Genomic DNA, 18,654 nt, shown 5'->3' with positions numbered 1-18,654 from the left:
CCTCCAAACAGGCCAAGAACACCGAGGTTCAGGCCCCAAGTTTTACAGAGCTGGACAAACTGCTAACGGGATGATAACTCTGTGGACAGGGGTCAGGATCAAGGACTGAACAGTCCATGCTTCAAGTCCAAGACAACCAGCGTCATGTAGTGCAGTTAATACTGTTATGCTCACCTTGCTCCTCCAAGCAGTGAGAAGTGCTCACCTGGGTTTGGTCCCCCTTGGAAGGAGGTCACTGGAGGTTTACTGAAATGTGCAAATTAATTGACATATATACAGGTTGAACGCTATCAGATGGAGCCACAGTTGGCTCCAGAATCGTACTCAAAGAGTGCTTATCAGTGGTTCCTTCTCAAACTGGGGAGAGGTAACGAGCGGGGTATCTCAGGGCTTGGTCCTGGGCCTGTGCTCTTCAACATTTTCATTAATGACTTGGAGAGGAGAGGCAGGGAATGCTTATCAAATCTGCAGGTGATACAAACTTGGGAGGGATAACTAATACCTTGGAAGACAGAAACAAAACTCAAAGGCATCTTGACAGGCTTGAGCATTAGGCTGAAGACAACAGAATGAACTTTAACAGGGATAAGTGCAAAGTTCTACACCTAGTAAAAGAAACCAAGCACACAGTTATAAGATGGGGGATACTTGGCTCAGCAATACTACAAGTTAGGAAGATCTTGGAATTGTTGTTGATCACAAGCTGAATATGAGCCAACAGTGTGATGTGGCTGCAAAAAAGGCAAATGCCATATTAGGCTGCATTAACAGAAGTATAGTTTCCAAATTCTGAGAGGTACTAGTTCTCTCTATTCATTTTATTTATTTATTTATTTAATTAAGCTTATATACCGCCCGACTAGCAACAGCTCTCTGGTTAGACCTCATCTTGAGTACTGAGTCCAGTTCTGGACACCACACTTTAACAAGGATGCAGACAAACTGAAACAGGTTCAGAGGAGGGCAACAAGGATGATCAGGGGACTGGAAACAAAGCCCTATGAGGAGAGACTGAAAGAACTGAGCATGTTTCGCCTGGAGGAGGGGAGATATAATAGCACTGTTAAGATACTTGAAAGGTTGCCGCACAGAGGAGGGCCAGGATCTCGTCTCAATCGTCCCAGAGTGCAGGACACGGAATAATGGGCTCAAGTTGCAGGAAGCCAGATTTCGACTGGACATCAGGAAAAACTTCCTAGCCATTAAAGAAGTATGACAACAGGACCAATGACCTAGGGTGGTGGTGCGTTCTCTAACACTGGAGGGCTTCAAGAGGCAGCTGGACAGGCACATGTCGGGGAAGCTTTAATTTGGATCCCTGCATTGAGCAGGGGGCTGTACTCGATGGCCTTGTAGGCCCCTTCCAATTCTACTGTTCTATGAACACAGATGGTAGCACACAGCTCAAACTCGCCAATAGACAACCAAAGTCCACTGCTCCCACATCAAATCTCTAAGGAGGCAGCCACTGCCCTAAAATGCTTCCACAGCCCAGAGTTTTGCTCTCTGTGCCCCCTCCTTTGCTCAAACTATAGACTATTCTTTTCCCACAAAGACACCTGCCCCCTTAGCCCTAAGATGAGCGAGTCTCCTCCTCTGACCATCACCGGCCTTCTCGAGCCATCTTGACTCCCATGAAGACATATCACCTGAATATTACAGTATCAACACGCCTTTAAGTCAAGCTCAGGTATTGCCACACACCGGCAGCCCTACACACACCAATCTGATAGGAAATCCGTAGGAATAGTGGGCAGATTTATCCAATGGCATCAAGAGAAGCTTAGCCACACATATGCATGGGGCTCCAGTTGCCATCCAGGGGGCATGTTCTTCGACTACTGCCAACATCCTAAAATCTCCACTTGCAAGGAGAGGGCTGGGCAGCTATATCTGCGCCATGGTTCCAAGGCAGATGTGCACAAGTTGTCTTACACAAAGGAAGAAAGAGAAGTCAGCCCCCCTTAAAGAAAACAAAAGAAAATGTCAGGAAAAACTTCCTAACTGTTAGAGCCATACGACAATGGAACGAATTACCCAGAGAGGGAGTGGGCTCTCCGACACTGGAGGCCTTCAAGAGGCAGCTGGACAGCCATCTGTCCAGAATACTTTGATTTGGATTCCTGCATTGAGCAGGGGGTTGGACTTGATGGCCTCATAGGCACCATCCAACTCTACTATTCTATGATTCTATGATTCTGCTATTGAACAGAGATGCATCACAGTCCAGGAACTCATCTCTTTTTTGGGGGGGGAGAGAGGTTGCCTACTTCTCTGCTACAAATTACCATTCCAGCTTTTCACCCACTCCTATGCAGGGGAGAAAAACAACACAACTTCCATGATGACTGGAGCAAAAAAATATATGTCCAGAGAGGGAAAGCCATCCCTTCTCAAGCCTTTCCATTTCCCATTCACTTACAAAGCAATGGCTTTCCTTACAAATGATTAAGTAGATTTCTGCAAAAAAAAGATACTCTAACTGTATTTTAAGAACATGACTTTATTCAAAGATTACGTTAAGGATTTATTCATGGAAAAGAGGGAAGAGGTGGGAGGGAAACCTTAGGAGCTGCAATCATCCCCACAGTCAGTGCATTGCTGTGCCTCCTCGGGGGATTTCAAACCTGCATTCGGAATTGCAACCAAAGGCTACAGTCACAAAGCCTCCAACCTGCAAAGTCATCTTATTGTGGTTTTAGGACTGTGGCCAGCAATGCGCCAGATTCAAGTAGCGTTGTGATAATAAGCATTTCGCCGTTCAGCCACCTGTACTCTTGGGTCATCTGAATTTAAAGAAGCCAGGAAGCCTCAGGTGAAAAAAAGTGCATGTTATTCTTTGGCTGATGGACGGCAGAAGAGTAAGGATGACAGGAGGAAGGACCAGGTTCCTGGAGGCTCTGGGCAAGGGAGCATGTGCCTGCAGATGCTTGCAAACAGGTGTAGAAAGAAGGACAATACAGTCACTCGTCCGATTTGTGCACGTGGCAGCATCCAGTTTTCTCTAGGTCAAGTTCACACATTATAGGGAAGTGACTTATTGAGGCAGCTTTTTCCTTTGCCACTCCATGACTTATGGGTGAAAGAGACCATTTGCTCCCACACAGATCACCATCTGGTCCAATTATATTCAAAGCTAGTCCACCTACACTGCTCTTTTCCCTCTGGTTCAAACATCGACCCCAAAACTGCATCCTTTGCACAGTGAGGCACAAGGACTGGGTCTCTGAAGCACAAGCACCTGGGATCACGACCTCTTCGGCAAGACAGATATGATGAACTGTGACTCATTTCTCTGTCTCCCCACAGACATTCTCTCAGAATCTCATCTTGCATCAGGATGAAGTTCTGGGGACATCAAGACCCAAAAGGAAGTAGTCAAGTCAGTCCTAATCAGAGCAGACCCACTGATATTAGCCATGTCTGTTAACTTCAATGTGTCTACTCTGAGTAGGACTAACACCAAATACCACCCAAAGCATTTACATTTGCTCAGTAATTGCAAGGCTCATAACCCAACTCTCTGATGCTGCGAATGATATACCCAGTTTCGCCAAAACGGTTGCTTTCCTAAACTGTTCAATGGCTAACAAAGAATGTTCCCATTTCCAGAAAGACAGTCTAACCTTCGCGAGCCATCCCAGCTGAGCTGCCAAAATGTCACAGCTGTCATCAAAATCAATAAGGCGATAGTTAACACCATCAGAAAAGGTAACCCTGAGAAACGAAGCATTAACAGAAACCAAAATGAATGGCAGAGACAATAAAACCCTTTATGATGAATGCAAGCACACACACACACAGAGTGACAGCTCTCTCAAAGAATGCTCCACAATCTGGAGCACTTTCACAAGATGTTATGAAACCATCTCCCCCCACCATGATTCTGAAGTAGACAAAGCTTCTTTCTAACCCTTTCCAGGACAACTGAATTTGTCAGCTATCAGCATACCGGCAGGTGGACGACAGGATTTCAGTGGCACTTATTCAGTCCAGCATGCGCGCCCGCTCTCTCACACTCTCTCTTTTCAAATATGCTTTTGCCTTAGTTATGCTTAAAATGCCTTTTTATGGTATCAGATATCAAGAGTTAAAAAACCTCCTCTTTTTGACACACCTTATCCCAAAGCACTGTTATACTTGCAGAGAAACAACCTCCTCCTAAATTGTCACGTGCCCCATGGAGCACCCCTGGCAAGTGGGGTACAGACATTGGGGAGAACGCTGCCCACACTGGCTAGGGAAATGAGGGGGTTACAGAGGGGGTGTCTCCAGAAGCCTGAAAGCCAGCTGCTAGAGTTGCTGAAGAAGGTTCGGCCAGCCTTTCCTCGTCGCAGCCGGTTGCTGGGAACTTTCTGCGGGCATCAAGACCAGGCACAACAACTGAAGAGATAAGCCCTAATATACACTTTGGAATGTCTCCAGCAGCAGAAAATGAAAGTAATTCAGCAGAGGCAGAGATTGCCATGTTCCTCCCCATCATAGCCCCCGCCTTGCAGCTCGTGCAGAGAAAAGCATGAATTAATTCATGAGTTTCAGTGGCCACCCCTTTTTCTGTACAGTAGGGCCCCGTTTGTTGGCGGCCCGCTTTGCAGTGTTCTGCTAATACAGCAGTTTTCAATTAGAGTAAGGCCCCACTCATACGGCGCTTCTTCCGCTTTTACAGTGTTTTTCGGGCGTCAGGCACCATTCTATTGAATGAGTTCCGCTTTTCAGCAGGTTTTGCTTTTAGTCGGGGGTCTGGAACGTAACCCACCGTATGAGTGGGGCCCTACTGTATATAAAAATAGCACTGCTTGTATTTGCTGCTGTGACAACTTGTCTGCTGTTGCTTCCAACATCTAAAATGCCTGTTCCGGTTTGAATCCTGGTTTAGGCCTAGCATGAGATGCTAGATCTCTGTGCTGATTTCTGCAATAAAGCTTTATGCAGAAAAACTCAGGCTCTGACTCCTAAGTCTGCTTCTCTAGTTGGGAGCCAGGACAATAATCATGGAACTTATTTCTGAGTAATAAGCTGAGTGAGGGCTGGGATGTTTGTTTTCAGGGCCAGAGGGCAGTCAGGTTGGGCCCTGGCCAGGGCCCCCAACAGCCCAGAGAGGCCCCTGGAGGGGGTCCTTAGGGTGGGAGGGTAGCACTCCCGTTCTGCAATCCACAGCAGTGTCGACTCCCAACCCTATCGCAGATCGTAGAGGCAGCTGCCAGTCCCCCCTACAAATAGCGTGGGCCTGTGACGCCTGTCTACACACCCTACCTACCTTTCCTATTATAGTGAATCCTGTGCATGCTGCACACACTTACCTGCCATCAACCAACCGTATATACCAGGAGTAGTGAACCTAGAGCCTTCCAGATGTTGCTGAACTACAACATCATCCCTAGCCACTGGCCATGCTGGCTAGCTGGGGCTGATGGGAATGGTAGTTCAGCAACACGTGTAGGGCTACAGGTTAGTCATCCCTGGCCTAAATAAATGTGATGATTTCTAGAAGTGTAAACTGCAGGTACAAGGGGACTGATCTGGATAGTGACCCAGAGAGGCATTAACCCTTTCCCCCATTGCAGTCCTGATCAGGATCAGGAGTCAGCATGTTCAATTTGCGTCAAGAGGAAACCTCCCACTGGTGCCAATGGGAGCTTTCTTTTTCATAATCTTCTTCATGCAAACAGCAGGCACAGGGGCCCCAATTCAGATCATGACTATAGTGAGCAAAGGGTTAAAGGCCCCGCTACCCAGCACAGTTCCGATCCAGGCTGGGCTCTGTGAGCCAGCAATTTACAGGTTAATGTCGGGAGAGGGACGGAGGGAGTGTTACTCTGTTGATTCTCCTTGATCTCTCAGCGGCTTTTGATACCATCGACCATGGTATCCTCCTGGAGAGGCTCGCGGAGTTGGGAGTTGGAGGTACAGCTTGGCAGTGGTTCCGCTCCTACTTGGCGGGTCGTCTCCAGAAGGTAGTGCTGGGGGAACATTACTCCACACCGTGGGCTCTCCAGTGTGGAGTCCCGCAGGGGTCGGTTTTGTCTCCCATGCTTTTTAACATCTACATGAAGCCGCTGGGTGCAGTCATCAGGAGTTTTGGAGTGCGTAGCCATCAGTACGCTGATGACACACAGCTCTACTTCTCCTTTTCATCTTCTTCAGGTGAGGCTGTCAATGTGCTGAACCGTTGCCTGGCTGCGATAATGGACTGGATGAGAGCTAACAAACTGAGGCTGAATCCAGACAAGACTGAGATGCTGTTGGTGGGAGGTTTCTCTGATCAGATGGTGGATGTTCACCCTGTTCTGGACAGGGTTACACTCCCCCTGAAGGAGTGGGTTCGTAGTTCGGGAGTATTTTTAGATCCTTCCCTGTCACTCGAGGCTCAAGTAGCCTCGGTGGCACGGAATGCATTCTACCAACTTCGGTTGGTGGCCCAGCTACGTCCCTATCTGGACAGGGAGGACCTCACCTCAGTTGTCCATGCTCTGGTAACCTCTTGATTGGATTACTGCAATGCGCTCTATGTAGGGCTGCCTTTAAAGACGGTTCGGAAGCTGCAGCTTGTGCAGAATGCGGCGGCCAGACTGATAACGAGGACCAGGCGGTCTGAACATATAACACCTGTTCTGGCCCGCTTGCACTGGCTACCAATATGTTTCCGGGCCAGATTTAAAGTGCTGGTTTTAACCTATAAAGCCTTATACGGCGCAGGACCACAATACCTGCTGGAACGCCTCTCTCGATATGAACCTGCCCGTACACTACGTTCCACATCGAAGGCCCTCCTCTGAGTTCCGACTCATAGGGAAGCTCGGAGGATGATAACAAGAACTAGGGTCTTCTCAGTGGTGGCCCCCGAACTGTGGAATAGTGTTCCCGATGAGGTGCGCTTGGTGCCGACGTTGCTATCTTTTTGGCGCCAAGTTAAAACCTTCCTCTTTTCTCAGGCATTTTAGTCTATTTTAGTCTTTTAAATATGTTTAACTGATTTTAGATTTGTGGATGCCTACATACATGTTCCTTGCACTGAATTATTGGATTTTATTGTGTATATTTATATTCCTTTGTTGTACACCGCCCAGAGAGCTATGCTAGTCGGGCGGTATAGAAATTCAACAAACAAACAAACAAATAAATAAATAAAAAACACCCCTATACTTTGCTAATTGCATCAAAGGCATAACATCTAGTTTGGAAAGAAGGAAACACGCTAAAATTAAATATGTTTCTGCAACATCCTGCCTAATGCAGACAGGCATCAAGATGTTGCAAGGACAGCTCTGAACTGAAAGACAGAAGTTTCAGAAATGTAGCGCAGAAAAGGCATTGGCAGATGCGGTTTAGCACCTACCATGATCACTGGGGAAAAAGAGACCCTTCAGCAAACTCAGAAGTTTCCAATATGCACTTTAACAGTAATTCATGCTCCATTTGCAAGGGCAGCCTCAGTGCTGAGCTAGCCACCCACCCATCCAGAGGGCCTCAGCCAAGAACTCTGGAAATATTGCAAGAACCAACCTAAATGTCCCACAGAACGTCTGTAGGAGACAAAGAACCCAAACCTCTGCTGATGGATACTCAGAAATAAGTCCCACTGAGTTCAAGAGAACTATTCCCAAGTCATTAGAGCTTGCCAGGCTGCAATGAAGAGATTCCTCTTGTAAGTAAGTAAGTAAGTAAAACTTTATTGCAGACTCAGCCATAGGCCATGTGCAAGTACATATACAAACATTGATTGATACAATCGCATCCCATAAACAATTTAGCTGAGAAATTATAAAGTTACCAACTTTCCTTTGGCATAGGATTCTCTCACTTTGTGTGCTGCCAAAGCGAAATTTGCTGTTGCATGGGTCACAGAGTTAAAATTATCGGATAAAAGCACACTGACCTTCTCGCTGTCAGAGCAAGAGACCAAGTAATCTAAAAAGGGAAGTAAATTTTTTTTCCTGGGCTCTAGATATAGTGGGCAATAAAGTAGATAGTGTACAATCTCCTCTACTGCCATGCAGCCATAAATGCATTGCCGCTGAGCTACTGGTATACCGTGACACCTACCTTCAAGGTAGGCCGAGGGCATTACTTGAAAACGGAGAGCGGAGAAGGCTCTTCTAATATGCGCTTTATCAAGTACCTCTAAATAGTTTGACATACAATGATCAAGTTTAAAACAAGGGAACCAGGATGAAAAAGAGGCCGTTACTATGGACGCACGGTCCTGCGCAGCATCACACTCAAAAATCCAGTTTCGGAGGGCGGCATTACTGAGTTCTACTAATCTCATTTGGGAAAGATCATATTTCAAGAGGATTGACTGGCATTCCCTCGCCCAGCCTCCTGTCAATATTTGATCCTGCCAGCATTGTTTAACTAGGGCTGACTCGTCCATATTAAGTATTCGAAGCCAAAACCATAGGTAGGCTAAATCTATGTGAGCAGCTAATGACAGCAAGCCCAGCTCGGCTCTAAGATGGGGAGACGGGGTCCCCCAGGGGAGGCCTAACACTTGTCTCATAAAATTGTTCTGGGTAATATCCATATTGGATCTGGCTGCGGGACCCCACAATTCGACTCCATATAATATTTGCGGAAGTATTTTAGCCTTTAATATTTTTATCATTGGGGGGACAAACTGACCCCCCCAGTATAAAAAAACCTTTTGGCTAAACCAAGGGCTCGCGACCCGGCAAGGGCCACTGCCTTTATTTGCGGAGTCCAAGACAGTCTGTTGGACAAATAAATACCCAGATATTTGAAGGTTGTAACCTGTTCTATTGGAACTCCGTTTAATGACCATTTGTTGATGGCTTTCATGGATTTGCCACACACCATAATTTTCGATTTAGTCTAGTTTATCAAAAGATTCTGGGAATGGCAATATTCCTCCAATTTTTTCAACATCCACTTGAGGCCTATTTTTGTTAGAGAACCTTCAGATCCAGAGTACCTTCAGATCCAGAGCTGATTCAGAACAAATGGCAGCTGCGGCGTCTGCAATCTTTTGCCCTCCACCCAGGACCTTCATCTGACCCTGACCTTTCACTTCTTACAATATGTGGGAGCCCAAGCGTCCTGCACAGCATGTGGGAAAGAGGCAGGAGGTAGGACCTGGATGGGAAGAGGATCAGCTTTTCAGCTTCCAGTTCAGTAGCAGATCTAGAAAGAGCGCATACTGCGGACATTTCTGGGTTGCACCCTGGACAGGCTACAAATCTGTGTGCACAGAACTACAGCCTTATGAAATAAATATATTACACACACACGAGCATGTCAATATTCCAACTGCTTTGTACAATGTTTCCAAAATTTCTAACCTTTCTCAGATCAGTCCATCTGGTGAGGAACACCCGCATCTTGAAGCCTGGAACATCTTCAGGTTATGTCACACACTTGGTTCACAAAAGGCCTGCTGGGCGTCACCATCAGAGTCAACCCCGCAAGAGGCAACAGCCCAATCAGCATGGGAAGGAGTTCTTGCACACCCAAATCAGCCACCACAGGAAACTGCCTTATGCCAGGTCAGATCACTGGCCTTCATCCAGCCCAGTCCTGTTCATCCAGGGCAGGATTTATGTACCAGCTAAACAAACTACAGCTAGGGCCTCACATTAGAAAGAAAGAAAAAAAGTTTTACAGCATTGCCACCGGGAAACCATAAACATCCTACAAAATGAAGATAATCTTTGGTAGGTATTGAATATCATTGTTGCGGCTGGCTTGCTGACAACAGTAAACAGTAAACGATTCTACAGAACGTCGTACACATGCAGCATTTTGGAATCTTGCAGAAAATAGCCCGCGTTTTGGCAGCGTTGTCGACTGCGCTAACCCTATAAGTAATGCACATACGTGGAGACGTACATTGCATTTATTTTTTTTAATTATTTGTTGAAGAGGGAGGGGTTCCGCTCATGTTATAGCTTAGGGTCACAACAAGTTTAAATCCGGCCTGGTGTTCATCCAACTGGTAGCACATCTCCGGGATCACAAGCAATGAATGGTTTTTCCAGGTCTATCATCATTTTTAAAACAACAACACATACACACACAACCTGGAGATGCTGAGGGCTGAACTTGGGGACTTCTGCACGACAAATATAGGTTCGACTACTGTGGAAACATGTCCACTGTTACTATTTTGATCATCTAGTTCAAAAGCCACCAGTTAGCTCCCAAGGAATCCCAGAGTTGCTGAAAAAACAATTTGCAAACCCCCGCTGTAAAACTAACATTACAACAACTCAGGGCCTAACTATACATTATGCTTACTGTGTTGGCTGCAGCGCCCATCTCGTTTGTCTTTAATTACAGGCAGGCGCCACCCCCTGCCCCAAACTGTTATTTGGATCACAGTAAACACAGGGGGTGGTTATCCCTCCCCTCCAAAGGCGCAGAAATGTTCCCACTGACTCCAAGTGGGAACTTTTTTCTTTTTTAAAAATAATTTTTATTAACATTTTCTATTTTCCAGAGAAAGGAAATTACATCAACATTTGAGGATCTTGGAACAGGGGTGTACAGTACATTATTCTCCATCCCATTCCGGGTGAGTACTTCACTTCTGTGTTGCCTTCCACAATCCAGTCCCACCATCCCTGTTTCCTTCCCTTATTATTTATTACTAAGAAAATAAGAAAAAAACCTTAAATCTTAAAATTAAATAAAAAACTAAACATAGGAAGCCAATTAGGTAAGATACGGGTAAGTGGTGGATGATGATGGACTGCCTTCAAGTCGATCCCAACTTATGGCGACCCTATGAATAGGGTTTTCATGGTAAGCGGTATTCAGAGGGGGTTGCCATTGCCTCCCTCTGAGGCTGAGAGGCAGTGACTGGCCCAAGGTCACCCAGTGAGCTTCATGGCTAGGTGGGGATTCGAACCCTGGTCTCCCAGGTCGTAGTTCAATACCTTAACACCACACCATGTCTAAATGAAGATTAAGACTGTCTGTGTTATAATATGTTGATACCGCGAGCTGTCGCGTGACTTCTAATGCCTGAATGCAATTCATTGGGTAGATTCAACTATATTTTGGGGGATGCCATATATTTGTTTTACAGAGGAAAGTTCAGTACCTTAGGCATTCCAAATGAGTAAATATTGTGGTGGAGGAACCATATTATTGGTTGTACCACTGACAAAGCATATAAATTTATACCATTCCCCTGTAAAATAGTCATTCTTTGCTTGACCTCTCAAGACTTTTAATTTTTGTGTTATTTTTTCTGCCACTGCCAGTTGTCAAATTTTCTTAAGGAACTTTTTTTCCTAAGACTAGTAGCTGTGCAGTTGGACAGATTTTGGGGGAAGATGGGAGTGGTGACTGTGGAGGAAAAGGGATAAACCTCTCCTCTCCGTGTGCTGTGATCCTGGTAACAAACAGAGAGGGCTATGCCTGTAATGAGAGAGAAAACAAGAGAGAGCTGCACAGCTTGCATGTAGTTTGGCTTCAGCTTCATCTTTGGCATCGGAAGGCTGCTGGTCCTGACCTGATTTGCCCAGAGAGTAAAATTCTTTTTCCACCTCTTGCCCTTAACAGTTGTGTCAGGGAACATTCCTGCATCCACCCCACAGGTGGCCATTAGCTTCCTGGATGGTTTTGCCCCCAAAAGGCATAGTTGAAAAAGAAAAGCGTTTTATTCTGCAGCAGCAAATATATTGCACCAAATAAAATACAGCAGGGCTTGCTGTGCCAGCAAATCACCAGCGCCGCTGTGGTGCTCAGACTGATGTGCCAGTGCAGGATGCAACAACAACACAGCCACTGGGAGTAGGCACAGCAGAGCAAAAGAGAGTTGTTAGTTTTCAATTGTAAGCCAGTTTAGGACAGAGATCAGCAAGTGCTACAAGAGTACAAATGGACCCATGCCAACAATCACATATGCTTGTGATACCTTTCAACTACATGAGGTTACACTTGACTCATCAGCTCAAGGTTTGTTCAGTTTCACAGTGGCAGATTGGGAGGTGCAAACACCTGGCCCCATGGGGTACAATTCACTAAGACATTTCTCTTTGCAACTCTCAGTGATATAGCAACTTAAGAAGTTGCCTACAGCAAGTCAGACCATTGGTCTATCTGGCTCAATATTGCTTACACTGACTGGCAGCCGATATCCAGGGTTTCAGACAAGAGTCTTTCCCAGACCTACCGGGGGATGCCAAACACTGAACTGGGCACCTTCTACACGCAAAGCAGGTGTTCTGTCATTGAGCTAAGGCCCTTTCCCTGAGTAGGTGTTTAGAGAGTGACACGATCACCATATTTATTTATTTATTTATCGCCCCATAGCTGAAGCTCTCTGGGCAGTTTACAGCAATTAAAAACATTAAAAACAAATATACAAATTTTAAAACACAAAAAAACAATTTAAAAACACACGCTAAAATGCCTGGGAGAAGAGGAAAGTCTTGACCTGGCACCAAAAAGATAACAGTGTTGGCGCCAGGCACACCTCGTCATAACAAACTTCCCAGCAGATTGCATTCGGTCTTAATTTGGGAGCAGGAGAACAGAAACAGAGAGAGAGAGAGACAGAGAAAGAGAGATTCAGATTTTCCACCTTGAGCGTCCAAGCATCTTGGGTCAGTCTTGTTCACCAGTTTAACCTGCAGCACAACATTTTTGCCTTGCGGTCCTACTGTGGAATTCTGTTAACTAAGATGCAGTCAAGGCTGCCACCCTATTCCCTCTACCACAGCCTCAGATTTCTCTTGCAAAGGGCCAAAAGAACTTTAAGAATCACATCTTTGCAAAGCTAGCAGGACTGCCTTCAGCAGGCACAGCTTTGCCTCTTACTGACATCAAAGGAACTTGCTTGGCAGGGCTGGTGGAATCTGGTGAAGCCCTCAAAGCTGTTCCATGCCACTCCGTCTTTGGCTTCAGCTGGTTGAAGAGCAGCCACAGACCCTGATTGGGGGTGGGAGGGCAGAAGGCTTCCCACCAAGGCCCCTTAGAGAGCATCTTGATCTTCATGGCTTAGATCAAAGAGCACGACAGAGTCCATGGCTCCAAAGGGGCAAGGGACCCCACCTGGCCTCTTCCATCACCTGCCCACCACCATGAGGTGTAGGCATGAGAGCGCTGAAGGTGCAGATGCAACCAGAGTGCCAGGGTGGGTGGATGGGATGGGTGAAGGGTTAAACTTGGACTCAGCTACATAACACCATCATAGAGATGGGAAGGCCTGGGGGGGGGAATGTTTGGAAAAGGGGGGGGGTTCCAGGCCTTCCCATCTCTCCATCATTATAACATGATTTTATTCTTTAAAATAGTAATCCAGCAGATGTCTTCACAATTAAACCATACATCCAGGCCACCTTCACCAACCTGGTGCCCTCCAGACATTTTGGATGATGACAACTCCCCTCAGGTCCAGCTGGCACAGTCCTGTTCCCAGCATCCTACAGCTGTGTGGGTGCTGGTGCTGATGGGAATTGCACCAGGTTGAAGGTGGCTGACCTTGGTAAAGAAAAGAAATCTGATGGGTCAGCAAGGAGGGGGTCAGGAAAAAAAATCTGCAAGTTTTCACACTAGATGTGTTCTGGTTTCTTTCTCTCTCTCTCTCTCTCTTTCAGAATACAATGTTCTCTCTGTCTTCAGCATCCAGGCAAGTATCAGCCTACAATACGGTTTCAAAACAAGCTCTGCGGCAAACACCTCCAAATTAAGTAGCATGTCTGACTATCTAATCCCCTGAAAGCAGCTGACTTTCCCACAGCAAGTGACTAGCCTCAATGTGTGCCTCAAGGAAGCCTGCCGTGGAGCAGGACTACAAGGCATGCCCAGTGACCCACTTTGCGAGGAGAGATGGTTCACACTGGGCATCAGGTGTGGTGTCAGAAGAGCCTTCAAAAGCCTTTGTAAGACCCATCCCCACAGTCAAACCTCAAGGTTACCAAAAAAAAGCGATGACTGCTCAAGCCAAAGGTACCTGCCTTCTCACCAGATAAAACCACCAAGCATGATCCATTAGAGGAATTTGCTGGACCAGAACAAAAAGATCCACCTTTTCCCAGCATCTTGGGGTTTCTCACAGTATCCAACCAGATGCCTATGGGGAACCCATGAACAGGACATAAGGCAACAGCTCCCTGCCCAGGATCTCCTATTCAGAGTTAGACTGTCTCTGAACATGGAGGCTCCATTTAGAGAGTAGAGATCTCCATTAATTCGTCTAATATCCCAGGTGTGGAAGGAAAAACTTTCCAGACCAAAGATTGTGCTACAGAGGACATAGGTTTATTGATCAATAATACAGAAAAACCCTCTGCATAAGGCCATGGAAGTAAGTTCATCTGTTCCAAAACACAAGGCCACCAGCTGAGGGCCAGATGTTATTCCCAAGCAGGCCTGGTAGCATCGCAGTTCTGGGAACCTGAGAACATCAGAAGAGCCCTGCAGCTGGAGCAGGCCAGTGGTCCATCTGGTCCAGCATCCTGTTCTCACAATCACCAGCAAGATGCCCCAATGGGAAGCCACAAAGCAGGACCAGTGGAACAGCGCTCTCCTCTCCTGTGGTTTCCAGAAACTGAGATTCAGGAGCATGCAGCTTCCGACTGTGGAGGTATCCCAAATGTATAATGGCATCATGATATCGGCAGTGTTATTTTTAATTCCTTTCCTAGCAATTCCTAGCATGGAATTCGCCTTTTTCACAGCTGCCGCACACTGGGTCGACATCTACATCAAGCTATCCACTACAAGACCAGGGTCTCAATCCTGGTCTACCAGTTCAGTCCCCAGGAGCATATATGTAAAATTAAGATTTTTTGCTCCAATATGCATAATTTTACACTTGTTTACATTGAATTGCATTTGCCATTTTACTGCCCATTCACTCAGTTTGCAGGGGCCCTTCTGGAGCTCTTCACAATCCTTTTTTGTTTTAACAACCCTGAACAATTTAGTATCATCAGCAAATTTGGCCTCTTCACTGCTCGCCCCTAACTCTAGATCATTTATGAACACGTTAAAAAGCACAGGTCCCAACAGCGATCCTTGGGGGACTCCACTTTCTACAGTCTTCCAACGGGAGAACTACTCATTTATTCCTACTCTCTACTTTTTGTTACTTAACCAGTTCCTGACCCACAGGAGGACCTCTCCTCTTATCCATGACTGCTAAGCTTGCTCAGGGGTCTTTGGTGAAGTGCTTTGTCGAAAGCTTTTTGAAAGTCCAAGTACGCTATGTCCACTGGATCACCTCTCTATATATGCTTGTAACATTCTCAAAGAACTCTAATAGGTTAGTGAGACAGGACTTACCCTTACAAGACTTCAGCAAGGCTTGTTCTATATGGCTTGGTTATTTTAACTTTAACAATACTTTCCACCAGTTTTCCTGGGACAGACGTTAAGCTAACTGCCCTGTGACTTCCAGGATGCCCCCTGGACCCCTTTTTAAAGACTGATGTTACATTGCACAATTTCCAGTTCTCACGTATGAAGGTATAATCTAAGGGACAAGCCACACGTTTTTGCTAGAAGAATTTCACATCTGAGTTCTCAAAGAACTCATGGGTGGTCCTCCAGACCTGCTGATAAGCCAGTTTTTATTTTGTTAATAAGGCCCAGAACTTGGTCTCTGGTCACCACTATTTGCAAAAGTTCATTCAGGCACGAGGCTCTCCCCCTGTATCTTGTCCTATTGTGAAGAGGCATGCAAAGAATTCATGCGGCTTCTCTGCTGCCACCTCCTCCTCCTTCAGCACACCTTTGACTGCTGCGAAAGGGCTCTGACAGATGCTGGCACTCCCCATTTAACTCCTAAGCTGAGCGGGAGCCAGAACAGGATGCTGCGAGTGTCCTTCAAGAGATAAAAGGTCAGCATCTGAGAGGGGCAGAGGTGGGGGAGAAACAGAAGTGCTGACAAAGAAACCAGGAGGGTTTAGAAACCCAGGAGAGAAATTAATGAGGAAAAGAGGAGGAGGAGGGGAGACAAGAGGTGGGTTGCCTCAGCAAAGAGAATGGGGGGGGGGGAAAGGAAGAGCGATCGGATGGAAGTGTCCAGGATTGTCATCCCTCCAGGCACGGCGAGCCAGAAAGAGGGAGGAGAGTGAAAAACTGCAGAGAACAGTGCATGTAGAACAAAATACATAGAGAGGAGTCCAGTGATGAAAGGGGGCAATGGAACTCTGAGTAAGTTCCCCACCAGAGGGAGCCCTGAGCACAAGAGACCCCCTGGGGTCCTGGGTCTCCTGAGACCACACAGGGGTGACTCCCTTGTCATCCAAGGGTCCAACCGCCCCCAAGCTGGTCTCCTGCTACTGACGTATTTCAAGAATTCTTTGTTGTTGGTCTTTAAGTTTTTAGCAACGTATTCCTCAAATTCTTTTTTCAGCAAGGACAAGAGGGCTCCCCAACCTCTGGTAAGCTGTTGGCACACTGGGTTTGGCTTGGCAGCAGGTCACATAAGGATGGGCTTTGACAAGGAGCGGAGGCACCAGGGCACTGTGCAAATGAGGAGTTGCATCCCCAAATCCACCACTAAGTATCCTCAGGTGCACCTCTTTGGTTGCATGCTGTTTCACCTGGGCCCCTTAAAATTCTGGGGTGCCAAGTAACTAGGCTCAGCAGGTGCTAGCCACAGGTGTTTGCTTCAACTTTGCAAGAGGAGATGGCCCTCAATGGCTTCTTCATCTCAGCCAACTCAATGTGGCTATGAGGCAGGTGTTTAATTTTCCTCAAACACCAGCAGAAAAAAAAAACCCAAATTCCTCATTGAGCAATTGGACAGAACAGCTTCTGTACCTTCACCTCATGCACCCTCCCCTCCCTTTTCAGGCTGAGACAGTCCAGCTCACCTTGTAATGATGAAGATGGCCAGTGTTCAAGAGAAGCATTCATTTGAGCCTGAGAGGACACCAAGCACACTCTCTGTTGACTTTTTAAGCATACAGGAATCCTGCCAGCTCTGCCTTTCATGTGGTAAACAAAGAGCTCTCCAGGTGACCCCTCCTGCCCTTCCTTCCTTCCACCCACCTTGTGCTGTGATGACAAAAATAGTTACAGCTGTCTCACAAAGAGCTGGGCCATCATCACCGGGGGTGGGGGCTGCCACTGCCAAACTGCACCATCAACCGTGGCTTCCACCCAGCCTCCAAGTGTCTTGGGAGAGAGGAGATGGGGACCTCTACAAGCTCAAGAAACGGGCACTGGCTCAGAGAGGGGAGAGAGGAACAAGAAAAAGGCAGGCTGTTTCATCAAGTCCTGAAAGAGAGCACGATCATCATTTTCTAAAGGACAAGACAGAGAGAGAGAGCTCCATTCCACCAGTGGGTGGTCACCAGGAACTCAGAAGCCATTGGCCAACCTGTGGTTTTGGAACACCAACAGTTCAGCAAGCCTTACAAGTCAGTGGAAGACCTAAGGCCCCCTCAGAGCCTCACTTTCTACTCAAAAGCACACTGCAGAGAGTTCCCAGCCACACAGGAGCGGAAATCTGGAGATTCCTTCCAGAAATATTGAACAAGGGATGGAGCGAAGAAAGAAACCAGAGCCCTGAGCAGGAAGACTAAGAAGCAGTCTCCACATCTGTCCAGGAACTCGTGCTCATGGGCCTGCCCAGGCCGTTTGGGGGCCAGAAGTGAGAAATCCAAGTGGTGCCAAGTCTTCACACACACACCTCAGGAACACAGGCCACTCACAAACACTCTGAGAAGTTCTCCAGCCCAAACCCCACTGAAGTTATCAGGAGCTGCAGCACAGGGGGACTTGCACAGGAGAACTTCTGAGAGGACTCTGCCCCACAGCACTAGACCTTACGAATCTCCCATTCTGAGATGCTCAGGAACAGCCAAAATCGTCACAACAGACAGTCACCAAGCCAGGAGTAACACCGGGAAGCAGAGTGTGTCAGCTGCACGTGCAATCTCTCGTTTCTGGCAAGGGTCTGCTAAGGCTGAGCCATTGAAAGCAGCAAAGGCCCACACATCTGCTAAAGGAGTTGGAGCATGAGTCATTAGGGTGGTAAAGCTGCTCTCAGTTTCCTTCTAGGCTAAGGCTAAATCCCCAAGGAAATTCATAGCAGAGGCTCCCATCCACACACAGCCACCGCCACACACACACACACCCCAAAATTACAAGACTGTGTCATCCACAACTCCTAGTTCAGCCTTCACCCAACTAGGACAACGGGTTGGGAGTGGCTGGCCTCGGTCAACAAAAGAAATCTGATGGATCAAATGGGGATCAAATGAGAGCAAGAAGGTGCTCCCAAGATGTTCTGGGCTACCACTCCCATTAGCCACAGGGACAGGATTATATGGCCATGCTGGCTGAAACAGATGGGAATGGTAGTCCAAAACCTCTAGAGAATCCAGGTGGGCAAAGGCTGCTCTAGTTCAAGGGTGGGCTCTCCAGGAGCTGTTGACTGCAGCTCACATCAGCTCTTGGCCATGCTGGTTGTAACTGAAGGAAATGAGAGTCCAGCATCTTCTGGAGGGCCCCAGATTCCCCCTCCCTGTCCGAGCTGGTCTCCAAACAAAGATCTGGAATGGTTTAGAGGTCCAGTCTACCAGATCATCAGGAGGATTTCCGGGCAGCCAGGGCACAAAAACAAGGTATTGCTTCCATTGTCGAGAGGGATCCTCAATAAGCAAACGCCAAGAGCAGAAACAAGAGAGCCCTGCAACAGCTGCACCGCCCCTATTCGTTTGACCCTGT

At 47.0% G+C, this 18,654-nt stretch overlaps 1 protein-coding gene across 4 annotated transcripts in view; it reads right to left on the bottom strand.

Annotated features, from left to right (window-relative positions):
• MYO1E (myosin IE) overlaps nucleotides 1–18,654 on the bottom strand; it is a 128,584-nt gene that overhangs the window by 109,001 nt on the left and 929 nt on the right. The window lies entirely within an intron of this gene.

This window comes from Rhineura floridana, chromosome 14 (genome assembly GCF_030035675.1).
Source record: "Rhineura floridana isolate rRhiFlo1 chromosome 14, rRhiFlo1.hap2, whole genome shotgun sequence".
Taxonomy (NCBI): Eukaryota; Metazoa; Chordata; class Lepidosauria; order Squamata; family Rhineuridae; genus Rhineura; species Rhineura floridana.
Note: the sequence above shows the minus strand (reverse complement) of the source record. Positions and strands in the feature narration are given on the sequence as shown.